Below are 25346 nucleotides of genomic sequence, written 5' to 3' on the forward strand. Positions count from 1 at the left end.
AAGGAAAACAACAGGAAAATATGTGCTTTATGCAAACAACTCAACGAAGCCAAAGAAAAGCTTTTCACATGCTTGCCCAAAACAGCATCATGTTTACAGTTAGATTGAATCATCTCCCACCAATCATAAATGGTATCATTATAATGTGCAAATGAGATGCTCAATCCCCCTTAGGAGATACAGGTGGTCAAAAGCAGTACATTTTAGCATTTAGATAAATGGGTACTTTAACTGAATTGCACTTCATTTGGGTCCACTAATACATAGAATTACAAATTTTATTTCTTAGATATAAATTTTTTTACGAAATACAGATATGCAGATTAAGGAGGACTGAAGACCATTAAACAGTTAGGATCAGTAGGATTTTTTTAAAGCAATCAATACTTTCATTTTAGCAAGGATGCATTAAAAGTGTTATTAAAGACATGAATAATGTTACAAAAGATTTATATTATTTATATTTCAAATGAATGTTTTGGAAGTTATATTCATCAATTATGTGAAATAAATGTATCACTGTTTCTACAAGAATATTAAGCAGCATAACAGTTTCCAAAATGTATAATAATAAGAAATGCTTCTTGAGCAACATATCATCATATTACAAAACATAACAAAATCTAGCCGACCCCAAACTTTTGAACTATAGCATATATACATCATATAAATATATATATCATAAATCGGAATCAAAATCTATTGATGTTGTGGTAACTAATGTGTTTACATACTCAAAGTTAAACAACCATAAACACAAAAACATATTCTTACCCAGAATGCACAGGACTGCAGACAGTGTTATGTGAGTGGTCCACAGTATCAGGGGTCCAACTGTACCGCCGCATACACTCACTGTTGTATTCACGAGTCACTGCAAGGTGCTGTAAACACATCCATATATAAAAACACACACTTCGGGGTCAGCAGCAGCTGGGTAACCTTTAAAATGTGTGTGAAGGTTGTTAGAAACAGAAACATGTTGTAATTCAATTCAGAAATGATCATATATGTGTGTGTGTGTGTGTGTGCTTGTTTATTCTGGTGGGGACTTAAACCTGAATACACAGACTCATGGGGACTCGTGTCACGGTGGGGACCTAAATTGAGGTCCCCAAGGGTAAACAAGCTAATAAATTACACAGAATGAAGTTTCTAGAAAATCTAAAAATGCAGAAAAACCCCCCTGTGAGGGTTAGGTTTAGGTGTAGGGCGATAGAATATACAGTTTGTACAGTATAAAAACCATTACGACTATGGAGAGTCCCCACAAGGACAGCTGACCAGACTGAGTTTGTGTGTGTGCGTGTGTGTGTGTGTGTGTGTGTGTGTGTGTGTGTGTGTGTGTTTAATTCAGTGACTCGGTTATCTAAAGATTCCTGAGATGCCTTGCAAAACCACTGCCAAATAAAAAGCTAAGAAACACAATGTCTTTGGAAACATCCCACTGATACATCTGGATGAAACATGGCCTCAAACAGGACACTCAACAAGAAAAATAAAAAGCAGAAAAAACAATGAGTGAAAAGACAACAGAATAAACACTGTGGATGGAGGTGGAGCTTGCATTTCCAAACAATTACACAGATACAGAAGAGCAAAAAAATAAAATAAAAAAACGAGCGTGTTTGGATTTTTGTCTAATGAAAGGCTGGAAAAGATGGAGAGAGATGATCTAACATGGTCAAGATCAAGGACCTGTACCTTATTCTGAGGGTCCACCATGTAGGAAATATCTTTGAAAACACTCTGAAGCCAAACAAAGAGAGACAAAATATGTATAATGTAAAGTGTTTCTCTGATATTCTTCAAAACTACCTAAATGCACCTGAGCTGAACACTTGAAAGACAGACAGCTCAGTTGCTTTGAGAACACAACATCTGAAACTGAAGCAAAAATAAAAACATGTTAGTATGCTGTACTGCACTCTATCTCTTTCTACGTTAAACAAGGAACACAGTCCTATACTTCACTCTAGACACAATACTGACTTCATAACAGTTATCTTTAGTTAAGGCTAATGGCTGTTATGCTTGATATGCATGTTAAATCAATACAATTAAAATTTTAATAAAATAAAATAAGTGGACTAGTAACTACATCTCTGTTTTCTTTAAGAATTGAGTAATTCCAGGATTCTAGCCTGAATATTTGCTCCTGAAAATGGAAAGAGCAACAGAACTCTGAACAGGAAAACACAATGGAAAAGAGTGACCGAGTCCAAGTCTGACTTTCCATCGTTCTCTCTCTCTTTGTCCTTCTTCCCAGTGTCTATTCAACTGTTTAAGGATAGATCGAGGTCAAGCATTTTGATATCTAAATGTGCCTTTAAATAAATTCTTATTAGACTGAGAGTTTTAAGTCTAAGAGTTTATTTAAAGGCACATTTGAGAATGAGAATGTGAAACTGGAAAGAACAGAATAGTGTGTTTGTGTCTGTGTGGATGGGGACCAGGCTTTCGCAAACCCCATGGGACCCAAAACAAATATTCCAAGACATTCTGTTGTGGAAAGTCCTGAGCAGGCTCTGTGCAAATGTACGTTTATTTGAAACAGCTTTACAGGAAATGCATATTTTTACATTACAAACAGGGGACAGCATCAAATTAATGTCCATAAAGATCATGTTTCATGAAGATATTATTTTATATTTCATACCGTAAATATATCAAAACTTTATTTTTGATTAGCAATTTGCACTGCTAAGATTTAATTTGGACAACTTCAAAGGCGATTTTTTCCAGTATTTTGATTTTTTTTGCACCCTCAGATTCCAGATATTCAAATAGTTGTATCTCGGCCAAATATTGTCCGATCCTACTAAACCACACATCAATGGAAAGCTTATTTACTCAGCTTTCAGTTGATGTATAAATCTCAATTTCTGAAAAATTGACACTTAAGACTGGTTTTGTGGTCCAGGGTCACAAATAAGTATCTTTATAATCAATTATAAACAGATGTTGTTAACATAAACAATAACTATTAAAATAATTTTTGTTATTTGAAATCTGAAATTTAATGAAAATTAGAAATGAAATAAAACAACTAGGTTGAAAATATAATAGAAATATTTAAAGATATTTAAATATATATATATATTTTTAAAACTAATAAGCACAAAAAATAACACAATTAAAATTAAACATTTTATTTAAATTAAAATGAAAACCTAAAATAAAATCTAATTCAATATATATATATATATAAATGCTATAAAACAAAATAATAATACAACACTTATTATAAATAATTTCTTTACTTTATCCACTTTTTTTTTTTTTTACTTCATCCATCTTTGATGTATTCATGCATTCTGGGGTTGACGTAATTACTAAGGATAAAGAAAAAACCTTCAAATTTAAAATTTAAATAGCAGCATAATTTCCCTTGGTTCTGAAACCTATGATGCCTTAAAATGCTGCCTATGAAGGTAACTCTCTAGGGTATGTAACAGTGCTGTAGTGTGTGTAACAGCAGCTTTACCACCATCAGGGTGAACCATTCTAAAAACAGTATGGAATAAATACATTTCCACTTGAGCTTGGTTCAACACAACATGATTACAAACCATTCTTGGTCCGTAATTATCAGCACGGTTGGCTAACAATGCTGAAAATTGCTGGTAGGATGTGTATAGTGACGTTGCAACTCAAGATTTGTTGTTGCCTGGCTACCAGTTTTTCTCTGTAGCTGACCAAGTGCACTATTTGATCATAATGTGGTCGCCATTTACATCTCATACCATCTGTAAACACTTGTGTTACCAAGGCAACGACTGATGCATTTGTATTACAGGCTCTGTTATCAGCCTCACAGTGGAAAATGAAACCATATCATTACCAGCTGGGCCCGAAACAGAAGGGTTAAGCAACGAGAACAGTTTGGCCTGACAGTGGAAAAGCAGCTACAGAAGTGAATTAGAACAAGACAGTGAAAGCCACAGATGACAGCGATAAAGAGTGTGGAGGTTCTTACCGTGTCTTTGGTGGGCACCAGCATCTCTTCAATCATCATGCTGTCTCGAGCAAAGGAGCTTCTGTTCAGAGTGTTGGACCTGTCTGAGCTGAAGGAGCGCAGACTGGAGTGTGTAAGAAGTTCATACATGTGCACACGCACAAGCAGATACACATAAACATAAAGCGAAAGACACACAAACAGGGACAGACGAACAAACAAAACAAAAAAAAAGGTTACAACATGCAACATCCAGGGAGAACAAAATCCAACCCTTCTGAGGAGAGAAGAGAGAAGGGAATATCTGATGGATAGAGAGGAAACAGATGCTGTATGGGCAACATTACTGTAACTGTTAAATTTAAATGATTTGATCAGATACCATACTATTCAAAAGTTGTGTTTAAATGCTTTGGCTCTTAAATGTTTAAACTGGCAAAGCTTAAATGAGTTTAGTTTAAACACAGATATCAACGTGTGCTGTTCAGGTCTCACTCGCTATCAGCACCTGGGTGATGACGGATTAATTGACTGTTCATAATCCACCACACGGCATTTGCATTGAACAAGAGTGAATGGTTTGTCCATGTTTTTTTTTTTTTATCACTGTCTGGGAAGCCAGAATGCGCATCCATCAACAGAAATATATATTAGCTGAACCCTGTTTGTTTTACGTGTTATTTACAGCAAACCATATTAAAGATGTTTTTCAGACTTAAACTGAACCGCAGTCTCAACGCATGCCATAACCGTGTGTGGAGACCCGAATGGTTTGATTTTTTTCAGCAAACTGTCCCACCACTAATAAGTATAATTAATATTACTCAGTACTTATATGTATAATTACACTGTAAAAAGGGCACCTTAAAATAAAGTGTAACCAAATCCTGTCATTAATTACTCACCCTCATTTCGTTCAAAACCTAGAAGTCCTTCATTTAACTTTGAAACACAAATTAAGATATTTTTGGTTAAATCTGAGAGCTTTCTGATCCTGCATAGACAGCAAGGGAACTACCACATTCAAGGCCCAGAAACACAGTAAGGAAATCTGTAAAATAGTCCATGTGACATTAGTGATTCAACCATAATGATATGAAGTTACCAAAATACTTTGTGCACAAAGAATAACAACTTTTTTTAAAGATTTCTTCTCTTCCTGGTCATTCTCCACGGCCATTCAAAACAGTACCACAACACATGCATGTGCATTCCACGGTTTGCATCAGCAGGATCACACGCATGTGTTGTTGTACTCTTGTGAATAGCCATGGAGAATGACCAGGAAGAGCAGAAATCATTGACTAGAGTAGTTATTTTTGAACAACTGATGTAACACGGAGTATTTTAAAGAAGTCTTTACTATGTTTCTGGGCTATAAAATGTTTCAGTTGCATTGCTGTCTGTGCAGGGTCAGAAAGCTCTCGGATTTCATCAAAAATATCTTAATTTGTGTTCCTAAGAACTAAAGTCTTACAGGTTTGAAACGACAACAATAATGGGTGAGTAATGAAAGACAGAATTTTCATTTTTGGGTGAACTATCCCTTTGACATTTCACACAAAAAGTTTTGAAATAACCCTAATCCATGAGGAACAGTTCTAGCAAGCACCTCCAATAAACTAACACTTTGAACAAGTACTTTTCAGCTCATTTCAAATTTACGAATGTGTGAGTGTGTCCCTTCTGCAGTACTCTTAGAAATGCCAGGATCCATGCAGGACAGCAGTCTTGGGTTGGTTGCACGGTGTGAATGAGAGATTGAAAATTCTGCAGCAATCAGCAGGATTTAAAGGTACAGCACTGTAGCGCACACAGCAGAACTGCACAGTGCACACGAGGGTGTGTTTACGAAAGAAACAGTGTCGGTTTGTGAGCTAGTTTTTGTATGAATGGATTTACAACTCTCTTTCCATTCCTTTTTGTCATATTCTAGCACTTCAGCTTAATTTGTCTGGATCTTCATTGTTTTTATTGTTCTGTAACATTACAGCAGCAGGCTAACCCTTCTCTGCAGCACACACTCTTTTATTTCTTCTTTCATTTTCTCTCATCTCTTTTGCCTTTCCTTCTTCAGCACTCTCTTTCTTTGCTATGCACTTCTTTCATGTGATCTCACTCTAAACAGAGCAAGCATTGTATAAAGAGGCTATACTATGGTTGTGTGCATTTGCAGGCATGTGAAACAGCATAAAACTAAAATTAAGAGGAATATTTGTTCTCTCACCCTTACAGGCTAAGTTATCAATGTGGGGAGTAATGGCGAATTAAATGTACTGTCAGCGATGTGACAGAGTAATTGGCTTCAACTGCTGAATGATCAGCTTAATGCTTTTGTCCCTGGATGTTACATAAAGCATCACACAACTGAAACAACAGCAAAACACAACATATATGAAAACAATCCATGCCACACTAAACAAAATCTTATAAAGAACCAACACATAATAGTTAGCAAACTATTCATTAATATTTTAGAAATTAATAACATTTAAAACCACAATTTTTCACAACACACAACTACTGCCCACTTCTCCTGTTGTCTTAAAACACTCCTTACATCTTTGGCATTTATAAACCACCTTCAAAAAGGTTAGATGGCTTTAGTGTGAACGACACGAAGCTTGCTCGGCTTCTGAGCTGGATAGAACAAATAAAACATCAACGCAAGAGAAGTTCATAGACTAAAACAGTTAAGATGCATGAATTTGTTCTATCAGGCCGAGGAGCTCAGGCCTCAGTGTATGAAAGGGATGAGACTCCACAGAAACGCACTGCACCAGATGATACAGTGGAGCGGGGCATGATGGGAGTTGTAGTACGTATGGAAAGGGGCAGAGACAGAAACGACAGCTACGGAGAGAGAAAGACATCTCTCTTACCTTATCCTGGGGCTAGAGAGAGTGAGAGAAGCCAAGAAAGAGAAAAGACAGTAAAATGTACTGGACGCGGAGAAGCAGTGAGAGTTAAGCATGGCACTGAGGCTCGGCCACAGCATGTGTTGTGCTCCTAGACAGGACTGGGTGCGCTTTTGGTAAAAACACCCAACATTAGTGGCACTATGTAAGAGCAAACAATGCCAGGCTGATGTTAACAAAACAAAAGAGGCAGAAAATATGAAGCTCTGTTCGGAAGAAAATCATCCATTAGATATACAAACACCATCTAAACTCCAATAATAACAATTAACATTTCTAAACAAGAAATAAAAACTCATTTTCAGACATGAAACGGTGTGTCTTACCTTGGCTAAGCAGCTGAGGTACTGGGTATTTTGCAAATGATGTAATTATACCAATAATCTATACAGCTAATTTGACTTACATTTGACTATTTAATGGCTCTTGTGCAAGCAAGTCGCAGTGTCAATATCCAAATGCAGCAAACATAAAGCTGATTATTCCCTCTGAGCTACACTAGAGTTCTGAGCACAAAATTGAAACGATCAATCCATCATAACTAATGGCGACTCAAGGTCTGCATCCATCAGATCCCACCTTCACGTTCACACAAACAGAGTCGCGCTCTTTCCAGAATTCGTCACTCAGTGTTCCCTTCCCGGTAATGACGTAATTGTTTTCAGTCATTTATTCCCTGTCATCGAACTCTCTAACCACTGGCACACAAAAGCCAACCAATCAGAACTCACTGTCCCGTACAACAACAGCAAATCAGGCTCCATTGTGCCACATAATGCTTGAATGACAGGAATGGTACCTTTCCATCTTTGTGTCCCACCTCTCCCTCACCTGCTATATTCATCATCCATCAGCCACGATGAACAGATAATGACCTCTTAAATGAGAGAATGGGATGTACTTCAACACAAAACACCACAGATGTGCATCTTCTGCCCTAACTTACAATCATACCATTAAGGAATTGTTTTAAAAGAACACTGTTCTTTTAGGAGTACAACAGCATTTTACATTTTTCTGACAATTTCATACAAACATTTTGTGATCTGATCCAATTTGGCATATGATGGTGATTACAAGGACATCGTGTTTGTTATGATGAAGATCCATTTGATCATGTTTCATTAACAATATATTAAGCCTGTAATTAATCATCCAGGCATCACTTATGCTTTCTAAAGAACTTACAGACATAATACTCTTTACAAAGTCTATTTACACGTTATATCTTCAGTAAATCCTACATTACATTTCATAAATTTCCAGGTTGTGCATTGTACTGATATTTCTGTTTCAACAACAACATAGTACTCTTTTGTGACTTAAAAAAAATTCAATGATTTTATATTTGATAAAAACCAGAGTTTGTTACTAGGGATGCATGATAATATCGGCACAACATCGGTATCGGCCGATAAAAGCTTAAAATGACCATCATCGGTATCGGCCGATATGAATATTTCTGCCGATGAGCCAAACCGATATTCTCCAAGTGAAATAATTGACCTGTTTTTCAGATGTGAATGTCTGTCTACATTTGTAAAATAATACATTTATGGTAGAATCAGTACAGAAGAGATACATGGATTTCTCTTCAGTAAAATTTAAGTTTAAATATATCAGTATATATTTGTATATATATCGATATCGGTATCGGCCAAAATTATTTTGAAAATATCGGCATATCGAATTTCGGCCAAAATCCAATATCGTGCATCCCTATTTGTTACGACCAATTACTGTTACAAATTTTGCAAAAGTTGTCCAGCTGTGGAAGTTTTGGGTGAAGTGGGATTACTGCATAATGAATGCATGTATAATGAATACAATATTAATGTCTGCGCTAACAGTATAACAGGTGTTTTTCTGCTATTATTTGCATAACAATTTTTCATAGTTTTATCCTGTCATCTTAAAACACTTGTGTCAAGCACTCTTTAACTTGAATGACACACAGTGAGTTGAATCTGTGCAGTGGGAACAGTTTTTATTTGCAGTAAACAACAAGATATGAAGTTTGACAGCACTGAATGCACAATAAATCTGACCGAGATTTGAATCTCTCATTCCTGATCTCTTTCCAACCATTTTTTTTCTTGAAACATTATTACTAATGCAGACTAAAAGCCAATACACAAAGACAGTACTAACACTTTTAGTGAAGACCACCTGAACACTACATTCTAACTCTAAATCTTTCTAAATCATTCTAAATCTAATACATTCCATCTAAACACCTCCAAAAATCCATCGACTTGTGCCATATCAACTTCATATAAATTTGCTACTCATAGAGAACAAGCATAAGGAACAAACAGCTTCACAAAAAAGCAAGCATCCATACAGAAAATGTAAATGACTGCAAATACCTGGCAGAGCGGGCTCCAATACTGAAACCCATGTACCCCTCCTGTGGCAAGGAGTCATCCCCTAACTCCCTCAGGTCCTGTGGCCGAAGATACTTCTCAGTCTCGCCGGTCATCGCATCTTCACCTGCAGGAATGAGACAGGCCAAAGGTTAGCTCACTTGAAGGTGAACTGGTATGGTGACCTATCAGTAGCTGCAGCAATTAGCTCCCACCACGTTGCTCTAATTTAATAAAATCCAAAGGGGCTTACAGTACACTTATTTCCAAGATAGTGCCGTTAGAGCAATCTGAAGTTAAGGGTCTTGTTCAAATGCACAATTGTAATAAATTGTAGTTCATTTCTTGTGGAATGAACCTACCAGTCCACACCGGCCTTCCTGCGTCACGCAAACATCCAGCTTGCAGCTTCTAGATTATTAATTGATGTCACATAACACCTGCTTTTTTTTTTTTCTCCCATGTGAATAACAGATACTTAGGTGGCAATATTTCACTGACACGTAGAAGAAACATTCTGCTGCATCAGGACACCAGTGCGTCCCCTGCTATGAAACAAGTTTCCATTACACCCCCAAGAGTTTCTTAAACAAAATAACAGCAACAACCAGCAAAGGCTGGTTTTACTAGTCTCTCAGCATGGTCTGTTTGCCAGCTAAAACCAAGTTAGACCACTTGCATAAACTGTTTAGACTAGTCTTAAAAAGTAAGTCACCTACTTTTTTCTCTTCGAGACTGGCCATAACTTTTTTAATTAATTTATGTAAAGGTAGTGTTCTTATTTGTACTGGCAAAAAGTAAGACTGATTACCCCATGGCAACTGCTAGCTGGTCAAGTTCACAAGTCACAGTCTTAACATGGTTGATAAGTTTATGCAACTAGCCCCAGTACATTATCTTAGGCTGGAATTCATTAAGCTGTTTATAAAAGCAGGAAATAAATTAAATATTAAAATACAATAATATAAATCAATTTAATTGTAAGAAATTACGTTTTCAAATAAAACTTTCACAAATATGATAGCCTGTATCTGATTGTATTGTTTAATGAGAACTGGTCCGTCGACTAGTTTTAAGTGGGGTTTGGGCACTTTTCAGATGGTCAGATAAGCTTGACAAAACAGTTTTGATGTTCGTTTCCGTCGAACTCTACAAATATGTTATATTCAAAACCACGACCCCAAAACAAACAAACCGTCACTTCTAAGTTCTACAGCTAGCTAAATCATTATAAAAAGCAATAGCTGTGTCTGGCTGTCCACCTAACGTTAGACATTCAACGCAGTTTAGGTATAGCTCTCAAGGTTTTGGACAGTCGTTATATTTTTAAGGCAAAATGACGTTAGGTAGGCAACTCTCGAGGATATGAAGCACAGCCAACATCTTTAACGCGACTCTTGTCCTCTCTCTCCGTGCTGCAGCCCCTCCCCTCCCGCTACTGAACTCCTCAGTTTCCCTAACCGGCTCGCTAATACCGTCCTACTCCGGTACCGAATCAACGACTTAATGACAGAGAACAGTCATGACACATGACTATGTGTAAAAAAAAATGACGCTGTATTTGACGTCATTCGGAGTTTTAAAACTGTATATTTAAATATGATATCCAAGCAGCATCCAGCCGTTGAACATTGAACACGTTATGCAGCAGAGCCCCAAACACCGCAGTATTCTGACACTGGCAGTACGTTGACTCACATAATAAAAGAGCTGCCATATCCCACTCCGATACAGATATATCCGTTATTAGCGTATTCCTCCGATTGTCTGATAAGTTCTCAATGAAGCCTGTAGTTATCCTTCGAGAAAAAGACTGATGATACGGACTCAATTCGGGTTGGTCATGTGAGAGTCGATCGTTCCGAGTCGACCAGAACTCTCGAGGCACTGAATGTGCGAGATTTACATCCGTTCATTCGCCCGGTAAAAGTTAAATCACAAAGCAACCTGGGTCAAGAGGAGGATCTACCAAAGCTGCGTTCTCATATGTAAGAGGAGCTTTGCTGCTCTCTATGCAGTATCGCGCGTGCGCGCGCACACGAATACTCAACACACTCGCGCGCAGAAACAGACCAGTGTGTGTGCGTGTTGCTAAAGATTTTGCAGGTCTAGCATCAAGTGCAAGGTGGTAATAAGACACCAAGTACTGGCGACATAGTTCTCTCAAGAGAATTAAGGGAAACAGTGCCATCACTCTAACGTGTGTGCGTGGGTTTGGCTGTAGCTTACTTCTGAGGGTCTGTCCTCACAAAAGTAAAGAAACCTGTTTTAAAACTGACTTTTTGAAGTGGTCCTCACTGTTCACATCACTAATATATCGTCATCATAAGTTTGTGTATTTAAAAGTTTTTTATCAGCTAATGTCAAGGTCTCCTGTGTCACTGTGTGCAGAACATTCATGAAACTCATTATAAAGTGCTAAAGAACATTACATAACAGCAAGAAAGTTCACCCTTTCCTCTCAATTAGCCTACTGTCCCTATACTGCAGGCACGCAACATCACATTAAACCATGTGTGTAATTTGCTGAACTTTGTGCTCTTGGGCACATGTGGGACACATCAGGCTTTGCCATTAAATATATGAAATATCCATATTTTGATACTAAACTGACCCACACTGTGATAAAATAATGAAAACCGCTTAATAAATCGATTAAATAAAGGGTTCCCAGACTCGAAAGTGTGATTTCCAGGTCTGCAATAGTCATGTAAAAACAAAGTAAAAAAAAACAAAAAAAACACACACATTTAACAAAAATAAATAATAGGTTATCTATAGTCAATAAATATGAATGGCAATAAAATTATATCGACAATTTAAAAAGCTAAGCTTTTGAATAATAATAATGGTTTTATTTAAAAGTTATTCAAAAACTGCTTTTAATAATTCGTAATTAAAAAAAGAAAATTTGAGAATGAGATCTAAAATATTTAATTATTTTAAATGATCCCTATCCAGTAATCACAAGCAACTGGTTAAATCATGAAAATACATTGTTTGAAAGATTCAAATAGAATTAGAAATGTTGCTTTGGAAAATAACTGAAATAAGTATATGGTAAAGTACTAAAAATGACTAATTAGTTCATAAAACTCAACTAAGACAAAAACTGAAATAAAGATAAATAGTAATATTTTAAAACAACTAAAGCTAATAAACCAGCAAAAATAAACCTAAAATTAAAACAAAATAAAAGCTAATTCAAAATATTAATAAAATGTACAATATATAAATAATAATTAAATAAAACTAGTTAGAAAATGTTGGAACCCTGTACATGTAATCATCTTAATTCAAATCTACAAATGCAAAATGTTTCTGTAAGAAAGGACTACGTTTTAGGGTATAGCAAAAAATAATAATATAAAAATAAAATAGACATTAGTAGACAGTGTCACTCTCCAACATAATTTGACAACAAATAGATGTGTATGAGTTAAAAATCAGATTGGGGATTTAAGGTGCAGAGTTCATTGCTTCTGACTGACTTAAGACCTACATGCACAGCTAAATGGGATTCCAAAGATAACTTACAGGATAACCTATGGATCTATCGTCTGCTGCTACAAGCACATACAGTACATGCACTAATGCACACTTTACCTCTCAGCATACTGCTAAGACAGCAGTTTCAACAATCCTATTTCTGCATTTTACTGCTTTATTATATTTGAAATTGTTTCCCTCTCTTTATTCTGCATCTCTTTCTCACTCTCCAGTAGAGGGTTGACACCTGTGGGCCAAGTCAGTGTCACCTGCAGGATTGTGAGCATATCTGCTGACACACATGGTTACCGTATACCCTCATCTCTCCACGTTACCATGGAGAGGGGTGCAATGAGGGACATTAAGCTCATAAATATTTCATCATTGCACCAGGAGACAAGAGAGAGTTTGGCATCAGAGACAACACATGGAGTGTTTTCTTTTCATCCTGACACACTGCACGTCAACTTCACTGTATCCCAGGCAACTGTATGAGTTGGGCATCTGTTATTGTGTTTTTATGTGTGAGCATTTGTAAATATGTGTTTATAACTGAAACTGAAAAAAAACTGTGGGTCTAGTTGGCATACACAGGAAATCACAGCAATTACACTCTGTTTATGTGCATACAGACAAAACACACAGTGCACTGCAAAGCCAGACGAGAGGAATGCATCTAAGCTGAGTGAGTGTGTGCGTGAAACAAGGGATGATTAAAAAAGGGAGAAAAAAAAACAGAACTGCAGAAGTGTGTACCTCCTACCCCATCAGCCTCAGCTTCATGATCTTTCACAGCTGTCCAACATACATTACACAGCAATTGGTTAAATATACACTCTCTCTGTCTCTCTCTCTCTCTCTCTCTCTCTCTCACACACACACACACACACACACACACAAAATAATGAAGGCACATATTGTTAGCGATCATGGTGCAAGCTAGTGGGGAATCTATCCAAATAACTACATTTGAACTCAGTGTGCAAAGAGTCACAGCAGAGAGTCCTGTAAAGAGTTCTTCACAGTAAAAACCAATATAGTTCACAAGGAAAGAGTGAAACTGTGTGTGTAACTGTGTGTGAGTGAGTGATTTTAGATCAGCACTTAATCAGCTTTACCTTCATCATCAGACATGTCGAGGAATTCATTCATGGTCTCAGGGACATTGATCTTGTGTTTCTCGGTTGTAGGCTGGTCAAAAAACGGAAAACATGCAAAATATGAGTTAGAGATACTGTATGTACCTGTATATATATATATCAAAACATTATAACGTAAAGTATGAAATATTAATACACAGATGTACTAAAGATAACTTTAAGAGAGTGTTACAAGATGGCAAAGGCAATCTAAATAGAAAAATAAATAAAAGAAATGAGCATTAATGATTAAATATCCAATATTGGTTAAATACAGTTTATCCAATAGTCTATTTAAAGTGTAATACAAAAATAATAAAGAAAAAAAGGACATGGTTTACAGTTTTAAACTGTAAATATAAAATTATGTAGGAATTAGATTCTTTGCCCAGAAGTGATTAGCATGATGTGGCTGGTTGGTGTGCATTTGATTCAGAATGCAAATTGCCTAAAAAACAAATCGCCTGGTATTAATTTCTCTGGTAATTGTGGACATTGTTTGTAGAGAATGTCGAGGGAAGTAGGTCATGACGCAGATGGTGGGGCAGGTTGAGTATGTTACCGTGGCAGTGAGGTTTTCATTTGTAACTCCTCTCAGCGTGTCCACTACGGAGATGTACCCCAGTCGGCGAGCGATGGAGAGAGCTGTGTTCCCATTCTGCCACACACAAATAAAATGACTTTACGTCTGTATATGAGGCATTTCATATGTAATATTATAATATACATAAATGTAGGTATTATAAGTATAAAAGAGTGAGATGTGTGTTTATGTCATAGGTACACAAAGGTATCACTTCTATCACAAAAAAAACCTCATACTCATCCCAAACTTTTGAATGGTTATGTATGAGTGTATATGTGAGTGTGCTACAGTACACTGTGGACCAAGGTTGACAGCTTGCTGAGGGAAGCAGTTATTCCCAGCATGCCCCAGTACTCACCACTGTGAGCTCATTGGGTGAAGCTCCATACTGAAGCAGCATATTAATAATGTGGGTGTGGCCTTGCTGTGCTGCTTGATGAAGAGGTGTGTAACCGTTCTATGCACAGAATGACAGTCAGTTTACATGCAGAACAAGGTAATATCTATATCTAAAAGTCTTTACAAGTGACAAAAAGAATCACCTTTGTTTTGGCATTAGGCTTGGCCTGATTCTCTAACAGGAAGTTGGCTATCTTCATGTTGCCATAGTGACATGCCACATGCAACGGCGTGTAACCACTCTATCAGGAGAATATGAAAGACGAGAATATCAGACTCTGGTACAGACCACAATGAGCCTCTCAATGTATCAGTCTGATTGTGGTGGTTATGTAATCAATGGAAACACCACAAGACCTAAACCCTGACCTTGGTTAGAGCATCAATTTCTGCTCCGTGGTTCAAAAGCACTTCAGCAACACCTGCCCTGTCATCCTGTGCAGCCAGGTGCAGCGGCGTGAGACCGATCTGTTTATAAACACACACAGCGAGTCAAATTAATACGTATTCTCAACCGTGTGCTTTGTACATGTGTAATAACCATATGTAAGTATATTTACCTTATTGCCCATATTAACATTAGCCTGTTTGGAAAGAAGCAAGGACACAATGTCTACACTGCCCTCCTGTGCAGCGAGGTGAAGATGGGTTGATGCCCTGACGGGTCATTGTGTTACAGTCCGCCCCATATTCCAACAACATTGTCCCAATTTCCAATTGATTCTTCTTAGCTGCAATATGGAGAGGTGTGTAGCCATTCTAAAGAGAATGAGAAAAACAAGATGCAAACATTTTTAAAATACTGTAGAAAGACTATAGAGGCATGCAATCATCTATTCTTGTTTTATTTTTCCCCTAGTAATTTTCTTGATTACACAAACCAATCAGGATTTCTCAAATTTGGTAAAAAAGAGACTGTAAGAAGTAACCAAGCTATTAATTCGCCCCCAAATTCCAAACCTGTTACCATGTTGACTACTTTAACATTACTCTAGATACCCCAACTCTGGGAAAATGCAAGCCATGAAATCATACAAATAATCGTTTTTTTTTCTGTATTAACCATAAAAATATCTCAAAATGCTAAAAACAAGATAAATTTATATATATATATATATATATATATGTGTGTGTGTGTGTGTGTGTGTGTGTGTGTGTGTGTGTGTGTGTGTGTGTGTGTGAATTACTATGATGATTTTTTCAGGTGTTTTGCCTCTCATTCTGATGGCACCCATTCACTGCAGAGGATCCATTGGTGAACAAGTGAGGTAAATCTAAATTTCTCCAAATCTTTTCCAACAAAACAAACTCATCTTCATCTTGGATTGCCTGAGAGTAAGTACATTTTTAACAAAGAAAATAAAAAAAAACCTTTTTGGAAAATGTACTCATTTAAGCTCTGTCATATTTTCTTATCTGTATAAGAACCAAACCCCTAATGGCAGCACAGCTGACTTAATGTCATGCCCCAATGGTTTCATGGTTTGGCTGGTTAGCATGGGCCAGTTAGCCCCTGCTGGTCGATGTTGTAATTACACCATCTGGCTACAAAAATCAGGTTTCTTTATTGAAGGCTATTCAAAAATAAACATGTTCTCTGACCATTTTTTTGTAAGTAGTTTAACGCATATTTAAATTCATTATAGTAAATGTTTTACCAATTCCCTATTTGGGATTCCCCATCATAATGACTAATGGGACATGCCATGAACAAGCACGAGTGAAGTCCAGATCACCATTTCGGACAGGACCAAGATGTGTTGTGCAAACAAATGTAAACTACCATGCATAATGTTGTATGATGCATTTGTTCACCAACCTTTCCTGCTGCATCCGGCGCAGCTTTTTTCTGCAGCAGAAGATTGGCCACTTTCAACTGCCCATACTTTGCAGCCACATGCAGGGGAGTGAACCCTTTCTGTGGATGCATATGCAGGAACAAAAGGAGAGAGAACACAAAAGGGTAAAAAAAGTTTAATAGTTTTGCTATTTTCATTGTGACAGAGTCAGTTTAAAGTATAAAGAACTACGTACAGTACAAAAAACACATATGGGGTCCAGAAAATGTTTTTGACAGAAGCCTCTAATGTTCAATTTGTCTTTTTATTTACTTAATAAAAAAACAGTCATTACTTCAGTCTTCAGTGTCACATGATCCTTCAGAAACCATTATAATATGCTTATTTGGTGCTCAAAAATATTTTGTGTTATTATCAGTGCTGAAAACTGTTACATTTTAACAGTTTTTAATTTATTTTTCCTAAAGTCCTAAAACTTTGATAGCATCCACATTTAAATTTGATTTTAAATTCCAAATGCTTACTGTGGTCTCAGACTTATGAGCCCCTCTGTATGTGGTCACACAGAACAAACACACACTGACACACACCTTAGTTGCTGCAGAGAGGGATGTTCCCTGCTCCAGCAGGATAGCTGCTATCTCCTGATGACCCTCACGGGCGGCGAGGTGGAGAGGGGTGTAGCCAGAAGTGGTAGCAGCATTGGGTAACGCCCCCTTCTGCAGCAACTGCTGCACAATGTCCACTTTTCCCAGACGACTAGCTATATGCAGCGCTGTTTGGTCATCCTAAAAATTGTCATTATGGAAATAGAGAGTGAAAGAGACAGACAGTGATGAGAGGCCAATCTGAAAAGATCATTTATAATCTGTCATGTTCTAATTATATGTGTGGTGGGATGTGGACAGTGATTAATTCAAAAGTGTGTCCCACCTTTGCTTTGATGTCCACTTTAGCACCATTCTGTAGCAAGTATCTGACAACATCAATCTGGCCGGCCCTTGCTGCCATGTGCAATGCTGTTTCACCTCTCTACAATACAACATTTGGTGAAGTGTGTGTGAGTTGTAAGCTTTAATATATTAATACAAAAATTTATTGTAATAATTGGGTGATGGAGTATTTTTTATAAAAAATATTAATAATCAAAGAAGTCTATGAATTTATTATGGATAAAAAAAACTAAAATTAACCAAAACGTTACATTAAATGTAAAAAAAAAATTTGATAAAATTAATCTAACAAAATATGTCCACCCAGTCACATAATTTTTTTCATTTTGTGTTTTTTCTATGTTTTCTATAATACATCATATTATTTATTTACATAATATCATTTGCGTTCATTTCGCTTGAAGTTGCACAATGCCATAAATTAACAAATGAATATATTCCATGTCTGACAGAATGTTTAAAATGACAGAAATGCATTTTATAAAGTCTCACAGAATGTCTCACAATACAAATAATGTCTCTTTGAACAGGAAACGTACCACATTGGTGGTGTTGGGTGAGGCTCCGTGATGCGTGAGCTGTTTCACTATGTTCTCATGACCCATAAATGCAGCAACATGGATGGGTGTCAACCCCGACTAAAACATCCGAACAAAACACAAACATACTCTGAAACAAACAGAAAACTGCTTGTGCTATTACATTTCTGAAGCATATACACTAAATCTGTAAACATTAAACTCCATTCAAAACGTTTGTGGTACAATATCATATTTCATATTTCTCTTGTACCTCTGTGACTGCCTGCAGTGATGCCCCATGTTTCAGCAGCAGTTCCATCACCTTCATTCGGTTCTTCTTACAGGCAATATGAAGAGGAGTGAAACCGTTCTGTTGATGTAGACACAAACATGTTCTTCTTGACTGAGATGCGACCACATCCACCTTTACCAGAGGTGAGTAACCACAAAAACCTTCCTCTGGTTGAATAAACCCACGGTATTCAGTAAAAAACCACGTGCATGCCACTGTTCAAATGAACTGTTTTAAACTTTACATCAAGTTATTTCTGAGGCTCAGGATTATTTTTAAACTGTCCTGAGAACGTCTAAGTATTACTATGGCAACATGTTTGCATTTTGTCATCCTCCCTGCCACAACTGTGCTTTTGTCTTTGTAAAGCGAGAGATTAACATTCATACAGCTGCATCTGTTAAAAGAGGAAAATGAACCTAATCACCCCACAAAAGAAATGCAGAGAGAAAGGAAACAGCGTGAGGGTATTTTCTGAGTTTGAATGTGCATTGCTCTCTTTTTCTCTCTGCTCTCACCAGGGCTTTAGCGTTAGGGTTGGCCTTCTTATCTACGATGACTTTGGCCACTTTGAAATGTCCGCAGTGAGCAGCCACGTGCAGTGCCGTCAGGTAGTCATTGGTGACATCATCCACGGGAGCATTGTGCTGAAGGAGCAGCTGGACACAGTTCAGGTGATCCCCTTGGGTCGCCATGTGCAGTGGAGACAGACCGTTCTATACCAAACCAAAAAACAGCATTGGACATTTAATAAGATTAATGGTAACAGATAGTGGTTAATCAAAATGGGTTTTTAAAATAGAAAACAAAATAAATAGGTAAATAAAAATGTCCCCTGCTGCAACTAAATGTAAATTTGTTTTACATAATTACAAAATTTTAAACAAATTATTTAAAAAAAAAAAAAGTTGAAATATAAAATAGATTGCTTTAGCACCTTCTCTTAGCTTATCTGAAAAATCACTATCTCAAATAAAGCTTCCAACACATCGGCCGAAGAGAAAATAATGATCACACATGAAGATATTTAGAAAATGACAAATATCAATCAATATGAGCCTTGGCAATACATGAGTTGAATACTTGTGATCGATTAAAATAGTGCAGTCACATTAATGAATTTTGGTGAGCATAAATGATCCATTGTCTTTTATCAATAGTGTAGTGATGAATTAAGCACAGCTCACACAGAAGTCACTTTTAAACCAAACAACTGTTTGTTGCTCATGCTGCAAATTCACTTGACCAACTACTTGGGGAAATCTTTCATTCTCACATGAAATTCAGTTCTATTGAAATTACTGGATTTGCTTGTGAAAATTCATCAAACAATAGTAAATGTGACCACACATTAATAAAAAAATGTTAATCCCTAAATAATAAAATTGCTTTGGCACCTTAAGCCACAATCTAAATTCAGTGAAATATCAGTTTCCTGCAGTCAGGAGAAAAGTGCCTGATGAACATGAACATTCTGTAGAAATAATGGCCACATGGGGGCAGTCTTAGGCATGCGAATAAATGATGGGAACATTGATGATCAAACATACAGGTACTCACACACACACATGAAAGGGGCAGAATTATTCTTGGGGTCAGAAAAGCAGTGGTCTTACTTTGGTCTTAGACAAGATGGGCGCTCCCCTGTCCAGCAGCATCTCAACAACCTGCTCATGTCCACTGCGTGCGCCGCAGTGCAGAGGGGTTAAACCATCCTATACACACACACAGACACACACACACGGACAAGCAAACGCAAAGATAAAATGTTATATAATATTAAAAAGTATGCTCTGAGATCATACACTTCAGAACAGCTGATACCACAGACAAACCTCAGCACCTCCAGATGCTCCAATGACACTGCATGCTGACCTGTTTGATATTTCCTGCAAAGCTATTCACTTTATGCAGTATTATATATTGCAGTTAATACTTCTTTGGATCTTTACTGAAAGTTACCTTTATCAATGTGCCTATGCTGAAGACTTGTTTATTTATTTATGCACACACACACACACACACACACACACACACACAGTTGGGGGTTCAGTCCCTTGCTCAAGGGTCTCACCTCAGTTGTAGTATTGAAGGTGGAAGACAGATAGATGTACATTCACTCCCCCAACCTACAATTCCTGCCGGTACCTAGACTCAAACCCACAACCTTTGGGTTGCAAGTCAGACTGTCTAGACATTAGGCCATTGTGTGCCCTTGTATTAAACTAAGAGTGAACAACTATATATATAGGAACATCCTAAAATGCCACCTGACAATTACCTTAAATTGAAGCACACTGAAGCACAGATTCATTTTAGCAACTCTCTTCTTGTTATTTCTACACAAATAGTTTCTTGAGCACCAAATCAGCATATTTGAATAATATCTGAAGGATCATGTGACACCGAGGAGGCTGCTGAAAATTTAGCTTTGCCATTACAGGAATAATATACATATAAATTATATATTAAAATAGACAACAGTTATTTTAATATCACAATATTACTGTTTTTAAAATATTTCTGATCAAAGAAATACGGCCTTCTTTCAAAATAAAAGATTCTTCCCCAAACCTTTTGAAAGATAGTGTAATTTAATGTGTAGTACAGCATATGTTTATGTCTGTTACGGTTAGTATGTTTGTTGTATGTTTGTGTTACCTTGGTCTTGGTTTCAATTTTTGCTCCTCGGTCCAGCAGCAACTTAACCATGTTTCCATTCCCTCTCTTAGCTGCCACATGCAGTGGAGTGATGTCATTCTGTATGATACCCACCCAAACAGCAACAGACACACAGCAGGTATAAGAGTGACATAATCACAAGTTACAATCACACCTCACAGAGATTAAATCAAAATAACTAATTATGAAAAAACAATAATATATATTTCTGTGACAAAATACAAAATATTCTGAATGGCATATGAAATTCGCATTGCGACCATATGCATGTGTCCCTCAGGCTGAAGCAGATTCATACATGAGTTTGTTTGGACTGTGGGGCTGGCAGTTTAGAGAGCTCAGCCGGGAGAGCATTTGGCACATGTACACACACACATACATGATGGGAGCATGTTTGCTCACAAAGAGCCTATGGCAGGTCATTTAGCTCATTCTTTAAAACACTTATGGAGCATTTTAGGCTTCAGTCTGGTGACAATACTGTACAACATTAATGCAATACTGCCGCCATGTGATGCTCAGAGTAACTACATGACCACAGACATAATGAAACCAAGTTTAGCTGCATTTTGATTGGGAATCAGTGCACCTGGACTCTAACGCATTTAGCATGGGGTCAAAGGGAAAATTTTAACAGATTATGGGGGACAGTTTGTTTGCCCTATAATCTGTTAAAATTGGTCCTTCGAAGCAGTAGATGGTGCTGTGATCTTACCCTTGCCATGAAGTCTACTGCTGCTCCTCTATTCAATAGTAGTGTTGCTACGTTGATGTTTCCATAGTGGGCAGCAATGTGGAGAGGAGTGAAACCGCTCTGATGAAAAGAGAGACAAAGAACAGAATGGTTGAAACAATTATTTATGAGTCCATTTAGTTACCTGTGCATCCTTAGACAGTGAGTGTTCTCTTACTAAAAAATATGATCCTCTCATTTTGAATATGTATGAGACGCAGCTGTTAAAGCAAGATGGTAGTGTTCTGCAGGCTACATTGCAGTAAAGGCCTTCCAGTCATGGAGATTTTCATCTCAATTAGCCAATAATCTGACACAAAGCAAGTGGTGCTCAGTATAACCCTTCTCCACCTCTGTTTGCTCTTTTATCTTGAAGGGAACGGGGCTCCGCCCATTTTTAGGGGAATTATTGCAATTATTAGCCGCAGGCGCAAATGGAAAAACAGCAGGGCTTTAAACATTTCCACTTCCACAGAACTGACTACAGACAACACATGTTGCCTATGGGGAGAACTGAATAAACATTCTCATAGATTATCGCGATACAGTCTTCATGATCAACACATTCACATTTCTATTCACTCAGAAAACCCTTTAAATGTTTATGCAGAGAATTATTTCCTCGGATGAGTTCATGGACTTGGAACATGGTGCTTAGCTGTTAACATGTGGCTGTTATTCTTAGTTTGCAATTTGGCAGTTTTCTCTCTCATGCAAAACTGTGAACTAAAATTCTATCCAGCCAAACTGCTGTTGCTTGCCATGTGAGCAAACCTGACCATGCATTCTTTTTGCAACATTGTAACGGTTCCAAACTGCAAGATTTCTAGCTGTTTAATTGAAAACGGGGTAGATGTTTCTCTAAAGGTCCATGCACATGCCCCAGGGAGAGAGGACTAAACAACCAGACCATCTTATCTCTGTAGCTGGCCAGCCGGGTTCCGCTTTCACAGCCAAGCCAAATGAATACAAATTTTTTGAGTATTTTTAATGCTCAAAAATAATGCTCAAAGGAACAACATCCTACTTCCAGTTAGTAATAAAAGCTGTTTAATAGGTCAAAATTAAAATGTACCAGTTTCTCACTTCTACAGTAGCAGGATGTGCCAGTGAAGACCTTTGCTCTAATACTCTAATTGCAATGAATTTGAATCTTTAAAATTCCAGATTGACTTTCACAAACTTTTTAAACCTTTTCACACAGTCAAAATACTGTACTGCAGTTATTCTTGTTTGGCATAAGAAAATATGTATATTTTTATAATAGTAAATAGTTTTGCTGCAAAAATGAATATTTATTATGTTATAAAGACTCATGAAGTTTTAATTCCTGCAATATAGACTCTTTAAATTCTAGGTATTTCTTCCACAGTCAGTTGATGATTAAACAATGAAGGTGGTGGCAATTATAATCTAAAGGGACAAATATAATTTGGAGGACGAGATCAATTTAAAAAAAAAAAGGTAGTTGTAGTTGCCTAAAGTTAAAACTCCTATTCAGATAACATGGTGTCCACATAAATGTGAGCTATAGCAGTGATCATGTTTGATCTACTGTCCGGAAAAGTACCCTAGATCTAGTGTTATATTAATTAATTTGTTGAGGTAACCTTTTGTGAAAACCTCTCTACAAACAACAGTATCTCATCAATGGGCTTTAAAAACTGAAATATTTGAATTAACAGTTTATATTCACCAATATCCGCATCATTACCAGCAACCACACAAAACACTGACACAAAACTCTTATAACCAATCAGAAAGCTGCATGCTGAGATGTGGAACCCCAGCCTGTAGCTGCAGAAATCAAAGCATGCTTCAGCCCTCCACCCAAAGCATGGTCTCATTCCTCCATCCCCAGAGAGGATGAAACAGGAAATTATACAAAAAAATATAGAGATGGGTGGGAGCAACACTGGGGGTGTTCTAGGCAAAGCAGGGTGGAGGTGGGGGTCAACAGCTTAATGTTTATCGTGGGTATACCTCTGTCGTTCTATTCACCATCATCTATGTTGAGACGTGCGGTAAAGGAGAGAATGGGCAGTTAGTGAACACTGACAGGTAGACGAAAGCAAAGAAACAAAAGACACATATCTAAAAACAGGACTAAGTGTGGGTGAGTGAGTTAGAGGGGAAAATAACACATATATCACAGTTAAAAACAAAACATATACAGTATATGATAATCTGCTCTTGATTACATTATAAAAGGTGTGTGCATAAGAAATACATTTATTTAACCAGCATGATTCTGTTTCAGTAGGAACCTTGGGACTGAAATAATTGATACTTGTGAGTAATGGCTGAGCATGTTTGCAAGCGTCTTTCAAACAGACCTTGGACTCGACATCCGCGTTGTGGTCATTCTGAAGGAGCAGAGCTGCAGATTTGGTGTCATCCTTGCGGGCTGCGATGTGGAGTGCAGGCAGACGGACTTTACCTTTCGTGTCGTTCTCTAACAACAGAGAAACCACCTGATCATGACCCTGCTGCAGGGCTACGGCTAACGGCGTAAAGCCATCCTAAAGAGAGAAAGAGAATCAGGCCTCATTTTACATTTATTACTGTATTTTGTTTCACAGTATGAACAATACCATTTGTCGACACTACTCTAAACTAAAGGTTTGGGGTCAGTAAGACTTTTCTGAAAGTATAGGCCTACTTTTATTCAGCAGCTATGAATTAAATTGATCAAAAGTAAAGACATATACTTTTTTATTATACTGATAAACCTATATTGGTTTATACAAAAAAAGAAACAGAACAACTTTTTTCAACATTGATAATATTAAAGTGATTACCAAAATAGTATAGGCCTATTAGATTGATTTCTGAAAGATCATGCAACACTGTAATGGCTGCTGAAAATTCAGCTTTGCGGTCACAGGAATAAATCACATTTCAATAATATTAAATCATATTATGCAATAATTCGCAATATTACTGTTTTTACTGCATCTTTGTTCAAAAATAAGCCTAAGTAAAAAAAAATCTAACCCCAAAACTTTTACAGTTATGTATATTGTATATATTGTGAGAAAAAGAGAGGTGAGGAGTAGGAAGCACTTATCTGTGAACTGCTCAAGGTCATTCCGACTTTATCCTCAGTAATCAATAAAATACCCACCCACACACCCACACCCACACACACACACACACAAACCTCTGTTGCAATGCTCTGGCTGGAGTTGTTCTCCAGGAGGAAGCGCACCACATCCAGATGGTTTTCCTGTGCAGCCATGTACAGTGGGGTAAAACCATTCTGAAACAAAGATTACATTAATGTTATATATACATTAAAAATATATATACATTTGAATGATTTCTTTAATTTAGCTACGGAACAGATACAGAAATAGGACAGTGAGACCTACAAAATCTTATCATAATTCTCTAGCATATATTAAATACATAAAAAACAACAACAACTGCATATCTAGCTAATGAGGTGATATCCCCCCCACCTTTTCATCCCCCATTTTAATTCTGAAAAATGTTATATTATATATAA

General features: G+C 37.1%; 1 pseudogene; it reads right to left on the bottom strand.

Annotated features, from left to right (window-relative positions):
• LOC113094593 (ankyrin-3-like) overlaps positions 1-25346 on the bottom strand; it is a 73141-nt pseudogene that overhangs the window by 28232 nt on the left and 19563 nt on the right.

This window comes from Carassius auratus, unplaced genomic scaffold, assembly GCF_003368295.1.
Source record: "Carassius auratus strain Wakin unplaced genomic scaffold, ASM336829v1 scaf_tig00215410, whole genome shotgun sequence".
Taxonomy (NCBI): Eukaryota; Metazoa; Chordata; class Actinopteri; order Cypriniformes; family Cyprinidae; genus Carassius; species Carassius auratus.